Genomic DNA, 13,281 nt, shown 5'->3' on the forward strand with positions numbered 1-13,281 from the left:
ACTGAGCCACCCAGGTGCCCTGCGTTTTTGAAGCTTTATTGAAACATGTTATACAGTAAAATGCACAGATCTTCAGTATACAGTTAGATGAATTTTGATGCATGTATACACTTGTGTAACCCATACCATAGTCAAGATACAATCTATTTTCCTCACCACAGAGCGTCCCCCTCTGCCCCTTTTTCAGTTAATTCTCACCACCCCAGAGGCCACTACTATTCTGACTTCTATCCCCATAGATTCATTTTGGCTGTTCTAGAAGTTCATATCGGTGGAATCATATGGTGTGATACTCTTCTGCGTCTGGCTTTTTCCACTCCACATAAGGTCTGTGAGAGGCAGCCATGTTGTTGTGTGGGCCAGCAGCTTCTGGTGAGATGTTTTAATCCCCACGTTACCTGTGCATAGTTGGACGACTGGAAGATTGGTCATACGAGAAGGACCAGAGCTGCTATTAGAATCCAGCTCAGTCTGACTTAAGAGCCATCTCAAACTCCCCTTTGGGTTGCACCAAACCAAAGATTTTAGATTGTATTTTTCTAAATGAATCCCACTCTCTGCAGTTGGGAGATTCTCTTTAATTCTCACTGATGGCTGCTCTGTCCTGGCTTTTGTTAATGAGTTTCTGTTTTCACCTGGGTAGTTTGTGGTGTCCAGCCTTTGAATGGGATCTTCAGAGGGGAATTCATCCAGGCCTTTATGGGAGGAAATGTCCTGAGGTGACCACCTGGGTAAATCCTGGCACAGAGCAAAGGTGGAGACCCTCAGAGGTAGAAACTGTTCCCTTGAGGTGATATTAGGGGACACGATGATTAATTTTAGATGTCAACCTGACTGGATCACAGGGTGCCCAGGTATTTGGCTAAACATTATTTTGGATGTATCTGGGAGGGTGTTTCTGGAAGAGTTTAGCATTTGAATCCATAGACTGAGTAAAGCAGACTGCCCTCCTCAGTGTGGATGGGCCTCATCCAACCTGTTAAGGGCCTGAGTAGAACAAAAAGGTGGAGAAAGGGAGAATTGGCTCTTTCTGACTGACAGCTGAGATGTCAGTCTTCTTGCCCTTGAACTAGGACTTACACCATTGGCTCTCCTGTTCTCAGGCCTTCAGACTTGGACTGGAACTTATACCATCAGCACTCCTGGGTCTCTACTTTGCTGACTGTAGATCTTGGGACTTCTTAGACTCCATTATCTCATGAGCCAATTCCTTATAATAAATCTCTTTTAATATGTATATATATACATATATATATCTTTTATATATACTTATATCTATGTATCTCTTTTATATATACTTACAGCTAGCTAGCTATCTACCTATCCATCTATCAATCATCTATCATGTATCTATTTCCTATTTCCTATTGGTTCTGTTTCTTTGGAGAACCCTGACTAATACAGGGGATGTTTGAATGTCCTATTAGTTCTGCCCCAATCCTTTTGCCAACATTTCCTGAGAAGACAAGGCCTTTATCTGCCAGAAGAGAACTCAGATCTCCCTCATAGAGTTTTTAGGCTGATCAAATGGGAAAAGAATGCAAAAATGAGTTATAAACTGTAAAGTGCGTTATAAAACTAAGCTGCTGGGGCGCCTGGGTGGCTCAGTCGTTAAGAGCCTGCCTTCGGCTCAGGTCATGATTCCAGGGTCCTGGGATCAAACCCCACATCGGGCTCCCTGCTCAGCGGGAAGCCTGCTTCTCCCTCTCCCACTCGCCCTGCTTGTGTTCCTGCTCTCACTATCTCTCTCTGTCAAATAAATAAAATCTTTAAAAAATAAAAAAAATAATAACTAAATAAAAAATAAAACTAAGCTGCTGTTGCACTTCTTCACTCTTAGGTTCTGAGTTGCTTCAAGGTGAAACTTAAGCCAAAGGGATAAATTAGAGCCAATCCACCATCTGGAAAGAACAGTTTGACTGCATTGCTGGTGCTATGTGATTTTTTTTTTTCTTCTGCTCTTGGGCCTTCCTCTTATGACTAGAAGTATCTATACTTTATTGCCTTTTACTCCTACAGGACATGGCCCCGCCCCCCCACCATGAGATATCCAGCTAATCAGTTTGTTTCAGTTTTTCTTTAAACATTTAAAATGGAAAGGATAGAAATATATTAAAATCATTACTAAAGAATTAGTTATACATAAGAGTTGCTTTCTTGCACCATTCCAGGGAAAGAAAAGAATAAGAATATCTGGAATTGGGGTAAGTTTACAAAAAAATTTCCTGATAGAGCTAATTTTTTAATTAGAATGGATTAATACTAGGAGCATGCTTGGCAATTTTTTTTTTCAATTTACAATAGTTGATCATGTCCAATAAGATTAAGTCTGTAATTGCCTTAGACACCATTATTAAATTACTACTTTTTGGCTATTGTGAAACTCCTGTTTCTTTCACTTTCCTCCATAGATTTTATAGTTAGATTGTTCAATCATCCCTACAGCTTTTCATGAAGACTTTCTGAATTTTTATTTATTTATTTATTTATTTTTAAAGATTTATTTATTTATTTATTTGAGAGAGAGAGAGAGCAAGGGGGACGGGCAGAGGGAGAGGGAGAAAGAGTCCCAAGTGGACTCTGCCCTAAGCATGGAGCCCAAAGCAGGGCTCGATCTCATGACCCTGAGATCATGACCTGAGCTGAAACCAGGAGTTGGTCGCTTAACCACCTGAGCCACCCAGGCTCCTCGACTTTCTGAATTTTTAAGTGGTAGAAATCAGAAGGGATATTCTACTGTGAAAGGATTCTTTTAGACCCTGTGTGCAATATTCCTGCCTACATGGTTTTTCCTGAACCTTGATTAATGACAGAACCACTTAGCTAACATTTTCAGGAGTTAAGTCTACAGGTGTTTTAGTCATACATGAGTATGGCTGTATTGAATTTTATCGTATTGAATCCTAGCAATTATCTTTGCTGATCTCCTTCCTCTTGCTTTCTGGCTGTTTCTTGAGTTTTATTAGGGTATGTTGGTGCTAGGGTCCCCAGCTTTCAGGGTAGCTTCTTTCCTGGAATTCCCCACACCCAGAATGCCATTATATGTAAACGTGAACATGTTGAGCAGACTTACTGTTCTGTTCTCTGGGTCACTAATGGAAAGGCTAAAATCCAACAGATCCAGGACTGACCTTCAGGGCCCTCACTCAAGTATGAGGTTTTTGTACTACCTTCCCATTGGTAGTAGAGTAGAGCTATTTAGAGCACTGTTTATTTGTCCAGCTTTGGGCAAGCTATGTGGTGGCTCTTGATGGGCAATTTAGATCAAGATACTCTGTAAATGTTAGGTCCTTGTGCCATTTCCAAAATGGGTTACCAGGCAGAGTAGTATAAAGGCTTGGACGGACAGATCTAGGATTTAAAAACAGGATCTGCCTCTTATTAGCTGAGGGACCTTGGTCAAGTCACTCAGCTTCTCTGAGCCTCAGTTTTCTCATCAATGAAATGGAGATAATAATAGCAACTTCACAAAGTTGTCAGGGTTAATGGTGTTTGTCAGGTGCTTGGCATATCCAAGAGACCGCTATTTGATGACCAGTCCATTCAGAAGGAGCCTCTTTGAGTATGAACTTTAAGCTTGTGCCCTCCCCCAAAACTGTAAGGTTTGGACCACATGGATTTTTCCACTTTGCTAATGAATCTGTTCTTCCAAATAAAGTCAAAACCTCTTTATTTATTTATTTATTTATTTTTTAAGAGAGAGCAAGCAGGGGAGGGGCAGAGGGAGAGGGAGAGAGAGAATCTCCAGGAGGCTCCATGCCCAGGGTGGAGCCCGATGCAGGGCTTGATCTCATGACCCTGAGATCACGACCTGAGACAAAATCAAGAGTCGGATGTTTAACTGACTGAGCCACCCAGACGCTCCAAAGTCAAAGCCTCTTAAAGTCAAGAGCAATTACATATAATTTCCAGCAATTTTAAGATGAGAAATTCTGTTGAGTTAATTCCTTACAAGACTATGAAGATTATTTTCCTGTATCCATTTTCTTCTTAGGACTTACCAGCTTATCCTGCTCCAATTTTATTCCTATCTTTTCCAAAAACGAGAAATGGCATGTGTCGTTCTGTAATTTCTGGGCCCATCCCTTTTCAGTTTCTGTTATCTAAGATTTGCACAAGCACCTTTTATTATTCCCACACAACTTTATTAGTCCAGACTTCCTTCCAGATGGTGGGCCATTCACTCTCACTTCTATGTATCCTGGAATGAGGCAACAGGTCTGGTCTATTCCCGGGTAACCAGAGCATTATAAATTCTTTTTTTTTTAAAGATTTTATTTATTTATTTGACAGAGAGAGAGAGCGTACAAGCAGGGGGAGTGGCAGGCAGAGGGAGAAGCAGGCTCCCTGCTGAGTAAGGAGCCCGGGGCCGGACTCTATCCCAGGACTCTGCGATCATGACCTGAGCTGAAGGCGGTGGTTAACCGACTGAGCCACCCAGGCGCCCCTAACCAGGGCATTATAAAATGAACTTGCCCATGCACAGTACCACAACACATTGCTGTCATGCTCCCCATCTCAGACATGACCTGTCCTTGTTCCCAGTTCAGTGGTCACTCATTCATGGGTAGTTTGATCTACTCTAGATCATTAGTGAAGATGTGAAATAAAGACTTATCTGATGGCCAGGCCCCCCTCTCCACAATTGGCTTGTTGGAAAACCCTGGAATGGTGAAAAGGGCCAGTCTTTATGTTATCACGATGAACTATCTTCCTTCACTGAATTATAGAAATGGTAGGTCCAGGGAGTGTAGAATGTGTCACATGTTTGATGTTTAATGATGAGTCTGTTCCAGAGCCTAAAGAAATGTTTGTATGCAGCAAGCTAAATTTGGTTTGAATCTGGACTTGAAGGTTGTTCAATGGATTCAAGCAGATTGAAAAATCATGAACAAAGGGGACGTTGCGATAACACAAAATGTCCTGCTTAAGTTCCCCCTTCCTTGGCTTTCCAGTTTATAAAAGAGATGTCTAACAAAGCTGTGTGTGTGGGGGGGGTCGCTTTCAGATGAGTCTTGATTTACCATCTTCATTTTTATGACCTAGAGTATCAGTTTGCAACACCTAGAATATTCATGGATCTAGGCATTGATCATTAATGGCTGGTAACATCACAAAGACGCAACCAGATACAATGTGTTTCTTAATAGAAGAACACACTGCCACTTATGAAGTAATCTTGTCAAAAAGAACAAACCTAAATCTGATCAAATAGCTAGATAGTGCTACCAATTTACAGGAACTATGAAGACAGAAAATGTGTTAAATGACACCATGAAGATGCCAACAGCAAAATCCAGACTGTGGGAAGTCTACAGGACAAGAAAAAAGAAAGGAGGGACCTACAGAAATAAAGAGATTTAAGAGACAAATTATTCAATCACAGTATGTTGACTTTATTTTTTTTAAGGTTTTATTTACTTACTTGACAGAGAGAGACAGCACGAGCCAGAGGAGTGGCAGAGGGAGAGGGAGAAGCAGACTCCCTACCGAGCAGGGAGCCCGACACGGGGCTCGATCCCAGGACCCTGGGATCATGACCTGAGCCGAAGGCAGACACTTAACCGACTGAGCCACCCAGGTGCCCCTCTATGTTGACTTTATTTAGATACTAGTGCAAACAAACGGTTAAGAAAAGATTTATGAAAGGGGTGCCTGGGTGGCTCAGTCCGCTGAGCATCTGCCTTCGACTCAGGTCATGATCTCAGGGTCCTGGGATTGCGCCCCGCATCGGGCTCCCTGCTCAGCGGGGAACCTGCTTCTCCCTCTCCCTCTGCCACTCCCCCTGCTTGTGCCCTCTCTCTCTCTGACAAAAAAAATAAAATCTTTTAAAAAAAGAAAAGACTTATGAAGTAAGTGGAAACTTGAGCAACGACTGGGAGTTTGATGATCTTAAGGAATCATTCATTTTTTAAGGCATGATAATTGTATTGTGCTTATGTTCTTTTGAAGTATCCTTTCGCGATGCATATTGGAATAATTACAGATAAGATGATCTTATGTCTGTGATTTGCTACAGAGTTAGAGAGAGGAAGAAGTGAGTCGGGGTTATAGATGAAAGAAGATTGGTACTTGCTGAGGTTTGGGTAATAAGGGCTCACTATACTATTCTCTTTACTTTTGTATCCATTTAAAGTTCTTCATAATAAAAAAAAAAGGTAAACCAAGGCACTATGAGATCCTGAATGTCAAAAGAGAAAGTGAAATCAAGAAATAGTTGTAATGATGTACATATGAAGTGCAGTGATAGGCACTGTACTTAAATTAGGCTCAATATCTTATATATGCTTACACAGAGAGGTGGATTAACTCACTAGAAACCAGAGTTTCAACAAGACTTGCAGGATCTCGCTCAAGGTCTGAAATTGGTATTCAGCAGGGCCTGGCTCTGAACCCAAGTCCTTGTGCCTTAAGACTTGTACTTTTAACTCCCAAGCTGTATGTCTGCTGTGTGCAGGTGTAGAAGATCTGGCAGATAAAAAGGGGGAAGAAAAAACCCCACCTAATTTATTGATTGGTGTCTTTGTGCCAGGCACTTTACACATCTATTATCTCATTTTAATCCTAACTTTAAACATTGGGTAGGCATTATTATCTCGAGTGTCCAGAAGGTGAAATGGAGGCCAAGAAAAAGAAAAGAGCTTTCTCAGAGTCACATAGCTACTACGTAAAGGATCTAGAATATTCACCTGGCTCAGTCTGATGTCAGCACCTCCTGGAGCCACTCTTGGGACAGTGACAAAAAATATATGTGCAAACAGTACATAGGTATTCATGTGATAATGCGGTAATTGACGATTGCCTGAGTGTACTGCCTTTACCGGGTGAGGGAGGAGCCTGCCTTCATTCCTTCCACAAATGAGGGCGCTCCAAACTTTTGTTTTAACATAGGTTTTTGTTATGTTATGTTAGCTTTTGGTGCTCCACACCAAAACACACGCTGGCAGAGTCCCACCCTCAGCCTCAGCCGCTTCTATCCGCTTTCCGGAACCTAGCCCACCCAGGACAGTAGGGAATTATGTGAGTTTGTGTGTGTGTGAGCGTGTGTTGTGTGTGTGTGTGTGTGTGTGGAGTTAACACTCTGGGGTGGGGTATGGAGAGGTGGGGAGGTGGGGTGGGGAGAGACCCTCCCCCATTGGGAGATGGGAGTCAGAAGAGAAATGCTCCAGGTTTCCCTCTTTTGAAGCAACAATTCCAATGCCGAGACACATTTGGTAGTTCTTCAGAAGGTCTTTGTTGCCCAGAGGTAACCACCTCGACCACGTATTATCCTTTTCCTCCATCTCACACTCCCTGTTCCTTCCTACCAGATGAAATCCCTGCACCCACGTTCCAGTCTCAGCTCTATTTCTGGTGGAACTTCAATCTTTCTTTCTCAAAAAAAAAAAAAAAATTCTGAGCCCAGAATTTGTATGCGTATTTGTTCATTTATCAATTATATTCATGACGACCTCATTACATATACTGTGAAGCATACACTAAGAAACTCTGAAAGGGTGATATAAACATAAAATAGGCAATATTTTAAAAATAATTTTTAAAAATTTCTGTTGTCAGTTTATTGGTTATAGCTTACACAATGTGGTAGTATAATTATTTTCACTACTTATAAAATTTATAGAAGATAAATATGCATTTATTGAGGATGTGTACTCTAAATATTCTACTGATGGGTGGCACATTAAAAAATTGAGAGATCACTGCTCTAGACTGCCTTTGGCCATTCTATTTTTTAAATAGACTGTTTTTTAGAGAAACTTCAGGCTCACAGCAACATTGAGCAGAACAGTCAGAGAATTCCCGTATATCCCCTGCTCCCACACACCTCCAACCTCCCCCACTATCAACATCCCGCACCAGAGTGGTACATTTGTTACAATCAGTGACCCTACATTGACACTTCATCACCCTAAGTTCATGGTTTGCATTAGGGTTCACTCTTGGGTACATTCTATAGGTTCAGGCAAATGTAAAATAACATGTATCCACCATTATAGTACCATATAGACTAGTTTCACTGCCCTAAAGCAACCTCTGTACCCCATCTGTTCATCCTTCCTTCTCCCCTAACCCTTGGCAACCACTGATCTTTTTACACTCTCTATCATTTTGCCTTTTCCAGAATGTCATATAGTTGAAAGTATACAGTGTGTAGCCTTTTCAGATTGTCTTCTTTCATTTAGAAATACACATTTAAGTTTCCTCCGTATCTTTCTATAGCTTGACTGCTCATTTCTTTTTAGTGCTGGATAATATTCCTTTGTCTGGATGGACCACAATTTATCCATTAACTTATTGAAGAACATCTTGGGTGCTTACAAGTTTTGGCAATCATGAATAAGGCTGCTATAAACATCTGTATATGGCGTTTTGTGTGGCCATGAGTTTTCAACACTTTGGGGTAAATACCAAGGGGTACAATTGTTTACTTTTGTAAGAAACTGCCAAACTGTCTTGCAAAGTGGCTGTACCATTTTCGCATTCCCACCAGCAACGAATGAGAGTGCCTGTTGCTCCACATCCTCACCAGCATTTGGCCTTATGGTATTGTCAGTGTTTTGGATTTTTCCCATTCTACTAGGTGTGTGGTGGTATCTCAGTATTGTTTCAATTTGCAATTTCTTAATGACATGTGATGTTGACAGTCTTTTCATATGCTTGTGGGCCATCTGTACATCTTCAATGAGGTGTCTATTCAGATATTCTGCCCGTTAATTTACTTATTTAGAATTTTTAAATTAAACATTTTTTAAGTTTTAAGGTAAGAATACTTTCACATGCATTTATAAGAAATACTAAAGAGAAATATCATGTATCCTTTACCCAGTTTCACCAATGCTACCACAAAACAAAACACAAAATAATATTTTGCCCATTTTTTAGATCAGGTTGCTTGTTTTCTCATTGTTAAATTTTAGGAGTTCTTTGTATATTTTGGGTAATAGTCCTCTATCAGATATGTCTTTTACAGTTATTTTCTCCCAGCCTGTGGCTTGTTTTATTCTCTTGACAGTGTCTTTCACAGAGTGAAAAGTTTTACTTTTAATGAAATCTAGCTTATCAATGATTTCTTTCATGGATTGTAACTTTGGTGTTGTACCTAAGTCCTCACCAAACTCAAGGTCATCTGGATTTTCTCCTATGTTATCTTCTAGGAGTTTTTTAGTTTTGCATTTTATACCTAGGTCTATGGTTCATCTTGAGTAAGTTTTTGTAAAGGGTATAAGGTCTGTGTCTAGGTTCATTGTGTGTGTGTGTGTGTGTGTGTGTGTGTGTGTGTGTGTGGATATTCAGTTGTTCCAGTACCATTTGTTGAAAAGACGAAATCTCCTCCATAATATTGCCCATGTTCCTTTGTCAAAGATCAGTTGACTATATTTGGGAGTTTATTTCTGGGTTCTCTAGTCTGTTCCTTTGGTCTGTTTATCTATTCTTTCACCAATACCACACAGTCTAGTTGTGAAGTCTTACGTATGTAGATTTTAGTAAGTCTTGGAACAGGATAGTGTCACTTCTCCAAATTTGCCTTTCTCCTTCAATATTGTTTTGGCTATTCTGAGTTTTTGCTTCTCCATATAAACTTTAGAATCATTTTGTCAATATTCACAAAATAACCTCCTGTGATTTCGACTGGGATTGTGTTGAATCTATAGATCAAGTTGAGAAGAACTGATTGAATGCTCCTATCCATGAACCTAAAACATCCCTTCAATTAATTTAGTTATTTGATTTCTTTCATCAGAATTTTAGTTTTCCTCATATAGATCTAGTACATATATTGTTAGATTTATATTTAAGTGTTTTGCTTTTGGAGGTGCTAATTTAAGTGGTATTGTGTTTGGTGTTTTTTTTTACACCGAAAGAATTTTATTTACTTAATTTATTATTATTATTTTAGATTATTTATTTGTCAGAGAGAGAGAACACAAGCAGGGGGAGTGGCAGGCAGAGGGAGAAGCAGGCTCCCCGTTGAGCAAGGAGCCCAACGTGGGACTGGACCCCAGGACCCGGGGATCATGACCTGAGCCAAAGACAGAAGCTTAACCGACTGAGCCACCAGCCGTCCCTTTTTATTACATTTTTACTTTTCATTCTGTTATAGTTGACATACAGTATTATATTAGTCTCAGGTGTACAATATAGCGATTCACTAATTCTATACATTACTCAGTGCTCATCATGATAAGTGTATTCTTTAATTCCTGTCACGTATGTCACCCATGCCCCCACCTGCCTCCCCTCCGATAACCATCAGTTCGTTCTCTATAGTTAAGAGTCTGTTTCCTGGTTTGTCTCATTCTCTCTCTCTTTTTTCCCTCTGCTTATTTGTTTTGTTTCTTAAATTCCAGATAGGAGTGAAATCGTATGGTGTTTGTCTTTCTCTGACTGACTGATCTCACTTAGCATCATACTCTCTAGCTCCATCCACATTGTTGAAAACGGCAAGATTTCATTCTTTTTTATGGTGGAATAATATTCCATTATATATATGCCACCTCTTCTTTATCCATTCATCTGTCAATGGACACTTGGGCTATTTCCATAATTTGGCTATTGTAAATAATGCTGCTAGGAACATAAGGGTGCATGTAGCCCCTTGAATTCGCGTTTTTGTATTTTTGGGGTAAATATCCCGTAATATGACTACTGGATCATAGGGCAATTGTATTTTTAACTTTTTGAGGAACCTCCATACTGTTTCACACCGTGGTTGCATCCATCAGTTTGCAATCCCACCAACACTGCAGGAGGTATTGTATTTTTAATATCAAATTCCACTTGTTCATTGCTGGCATTTAGGACAGTGATTGACTTCTGTATATTAACTATGTTTTTAAAGATTTTATTTATTTATTTAATTGACAGAGAGAGAGAGACAGCAGAAGAGGGAACACAAGCAGGGGGAGTGGGAGAGGGAGAAGCAGGCTTCCTGTGGAGCAGGGAGCCTGATGCAGGGCTCCATCCCAGGACCCTGGAACCATGATCTGAGCTGAAAGCAGACACTTAATGACTGAGCCACCCAGGCATCCCTGTATATTAACTATTAACCTTGTATCCATCAACCTTGCTGAAATCACTTATTAGGTCTAGGAGGGTTGGGTTTTTGTTTTGTTTTGTTTTGTTTTTGGTGAGTTCTCTCAGATTTTCTACATAGGTAATCACGCCATCTGCAAACCAAGATTGTTTTATTTCTTCCATGCCAATCTGCATACTTTTTACTTCCTTTTCTTCTGTTATTGCGTTATTTAGGACTTCTAGTACGATATCGAAAAGGAGCGATGAGAGGAGACATCCTTGCCTTATTCCTGAGCTGAGTGAGAATGCTTTAATTTTCTCACCATTAAAGTGTGATGTTAGCTGTAGGAGGTTTTTTGTAGATGTTCTTTATCAAGTTTCTATTCCTTGTTTACTGAGACTTTTTAATTATAAATGGGTGTTGGATTTTATCGAATGCTTTTTCTGCATCTGCTGATATGATTATATGTTTTTTCTGCTTTAGCTTGTTGATATGATGGATTACATTAATTGATTTTTGAATACTGACTCAGCCTTGCATACCTGGAATAAATCCCACTTGGTAAGAAGTAATTTTTATTATTAACTTTTTATTATGTTGCATTATTATTCATTTTTATTATTAAACAGGAACAAAAACCCTCTTTGATCTCTCTAAAATTACTTTATAAGTGAGAGCAATGCAATTGAATATGCTTTGTACTTTTTTAAAATCTCGGTTTACCACTTTGGTCTGGTGTTAAGTTTAGTTTGTTTTGATAAAATTTGGCTTTAATGGTTTGACATGGCTGGAAAAGACACTGGCAAGGATATATACATTTAAAAGGAAGAAGTAGGGGCACCTGGGTGGCTCAGTCTGTTAACTGTCCAACTCTTGGTTTCGGCTCAGGTCGTGATCTCAGAGTCGTGGGATCGAGCCCCGTGTCTGGCTCTGTGTTCCGTGGGGAACCTGCTTGAGGATTCTCTCTCTAGCTCTCCCTCCCCTCCCCCTGCTCATGCTCTCTCTCTCTCTCTCTCTCAAATAAATAAATAAATAAATAAATAAATAAATCTTTTTTAAAAAAATAAAAGAAAAGAAGAAGTAGATCATTGGTTGCCTTGACTAATTACAGTGATCGTTTTATTTTTTGAGCCCTATGTCAGTCATGCAAAGGTTTTTGTTGAAACCTGGCTAGTGAATTTTGATCTTTAATGTCAAATTGTTCTAGTAAACCAACCAGAAGATGCAGCATTTGAGAGATCTCTTCATTTGGAAGATATGTAAACAAGACTGAAAAATCTCATTTCTGTTTTTTGGCAAGTGTGCACGTATAAGTGTCACCCACATGCATTGTTTTCTGCAACAGAAATAACAGTGGGGGAAACTTCCAAACATCTCTGCTCTCTCCATGGCATAATTTCTTTCAAAAAATACTTAATCTCGCACTCATTTAAAAAAATATCCATTTTTAAATCTCAAGGAGATAGATTATGTGCTTTTATAAAAAGTTTCTGCTAAACAACCAACATTATGATTTCCTGTCATCCTAGTAAAGGTCAGCAAATTTGGAACTGTTACTGAAAGTAAAAGAAAAATTCAGAATTCATCGTTTAGTTTCACTCCTTTTAAAATTGCTTTTCCATAAGATCTTCCCTCTGTGGTGGAAGCCATTTTCATGGTTTTGCCCATCCCACCAGGCAGTTTTATACACATTCTGCTGTTTAAGATAATCTAATCCACACCACCACCCAACTGAGCATCCAAACTGCAAATCCTTACAATGCACAAATGGCAAGTCAGCAAGTGAGGATGCCACTGAATTTTTACAGATTTTCCTTTTGATTGAGATAAAATTCAAATAACACAGAATTGACCGTTTTAACCATTTTCCAGTGTACAGTTCACTGGCTTGTAGCACATTCACAATGTTGTGCAACCATCACCACCAATTCTCGAACCCCAGAAAGCAACCTTGTACCCATTAAACAGTCACTCCTCACTCTGCTCTCTCCCCATCCGTTGGCAACCACCAATCGGCTTTGTATCCCCACTGCATTTTTGAAGCTCTTTTCCCTCAGAATACAGTGCCTACTGTGTGTCCCATGTGACCTCTGGGAAGGTGCCAATTCAACCAGCATACTAAATATCATCAAAGCCCTATTTAATTTCCTCCTCTTTGCTTTTTTTAAAGATTTTATTTATTTATTTGTCAGAGAGAGAGAGATCACAAGCAGGGAGAACGGAAGGCAGAGGGAGGAGAAGCAGACTCCCCTCTGAGCAGGGAG

General features: G+C 39.9%; 1 long non-coding RNA gene across 1 annotated transcript in view; it reads left to right on the top strand.

Moving 5' to 3' along the window:
• LOC112812849 (uncharacterized) overlaps positions 1 to 13,281 on the top strand; it is a 51,330-nt gene that overhangs the window by 1,779 nt on the left and 36,270 nt on the right. The window contains exon 2 of the long non-coding RNA XR_003205377.2: positions 11,501 to 11,578. This is a non-coding gene — a long non-coding RNA (uncharacterized lncRNA). The remainder of the gene's footprint in view (positions 1 to 11,500; positions 11,579 to 13,281) is intronic.

Source organism: Callorhinus ursinus, unplaced genomic scaffold (genome assembly GCF_003265705.2).
Source record: "Callorhinus ursinus isolate GAN/ISIS: 27379988/994484 unplaced genomic scaffold, GSC_fseal_2.0 scaffold16, whole genome shotgun sequence".
NCBI classification, from domain to species: domain Eukaryota; kingdom Metazoa; phylum Chordata; class Mammalia; order Carnivora; family Otariidae; genus Callorhinus; species Callorhinus ursinus.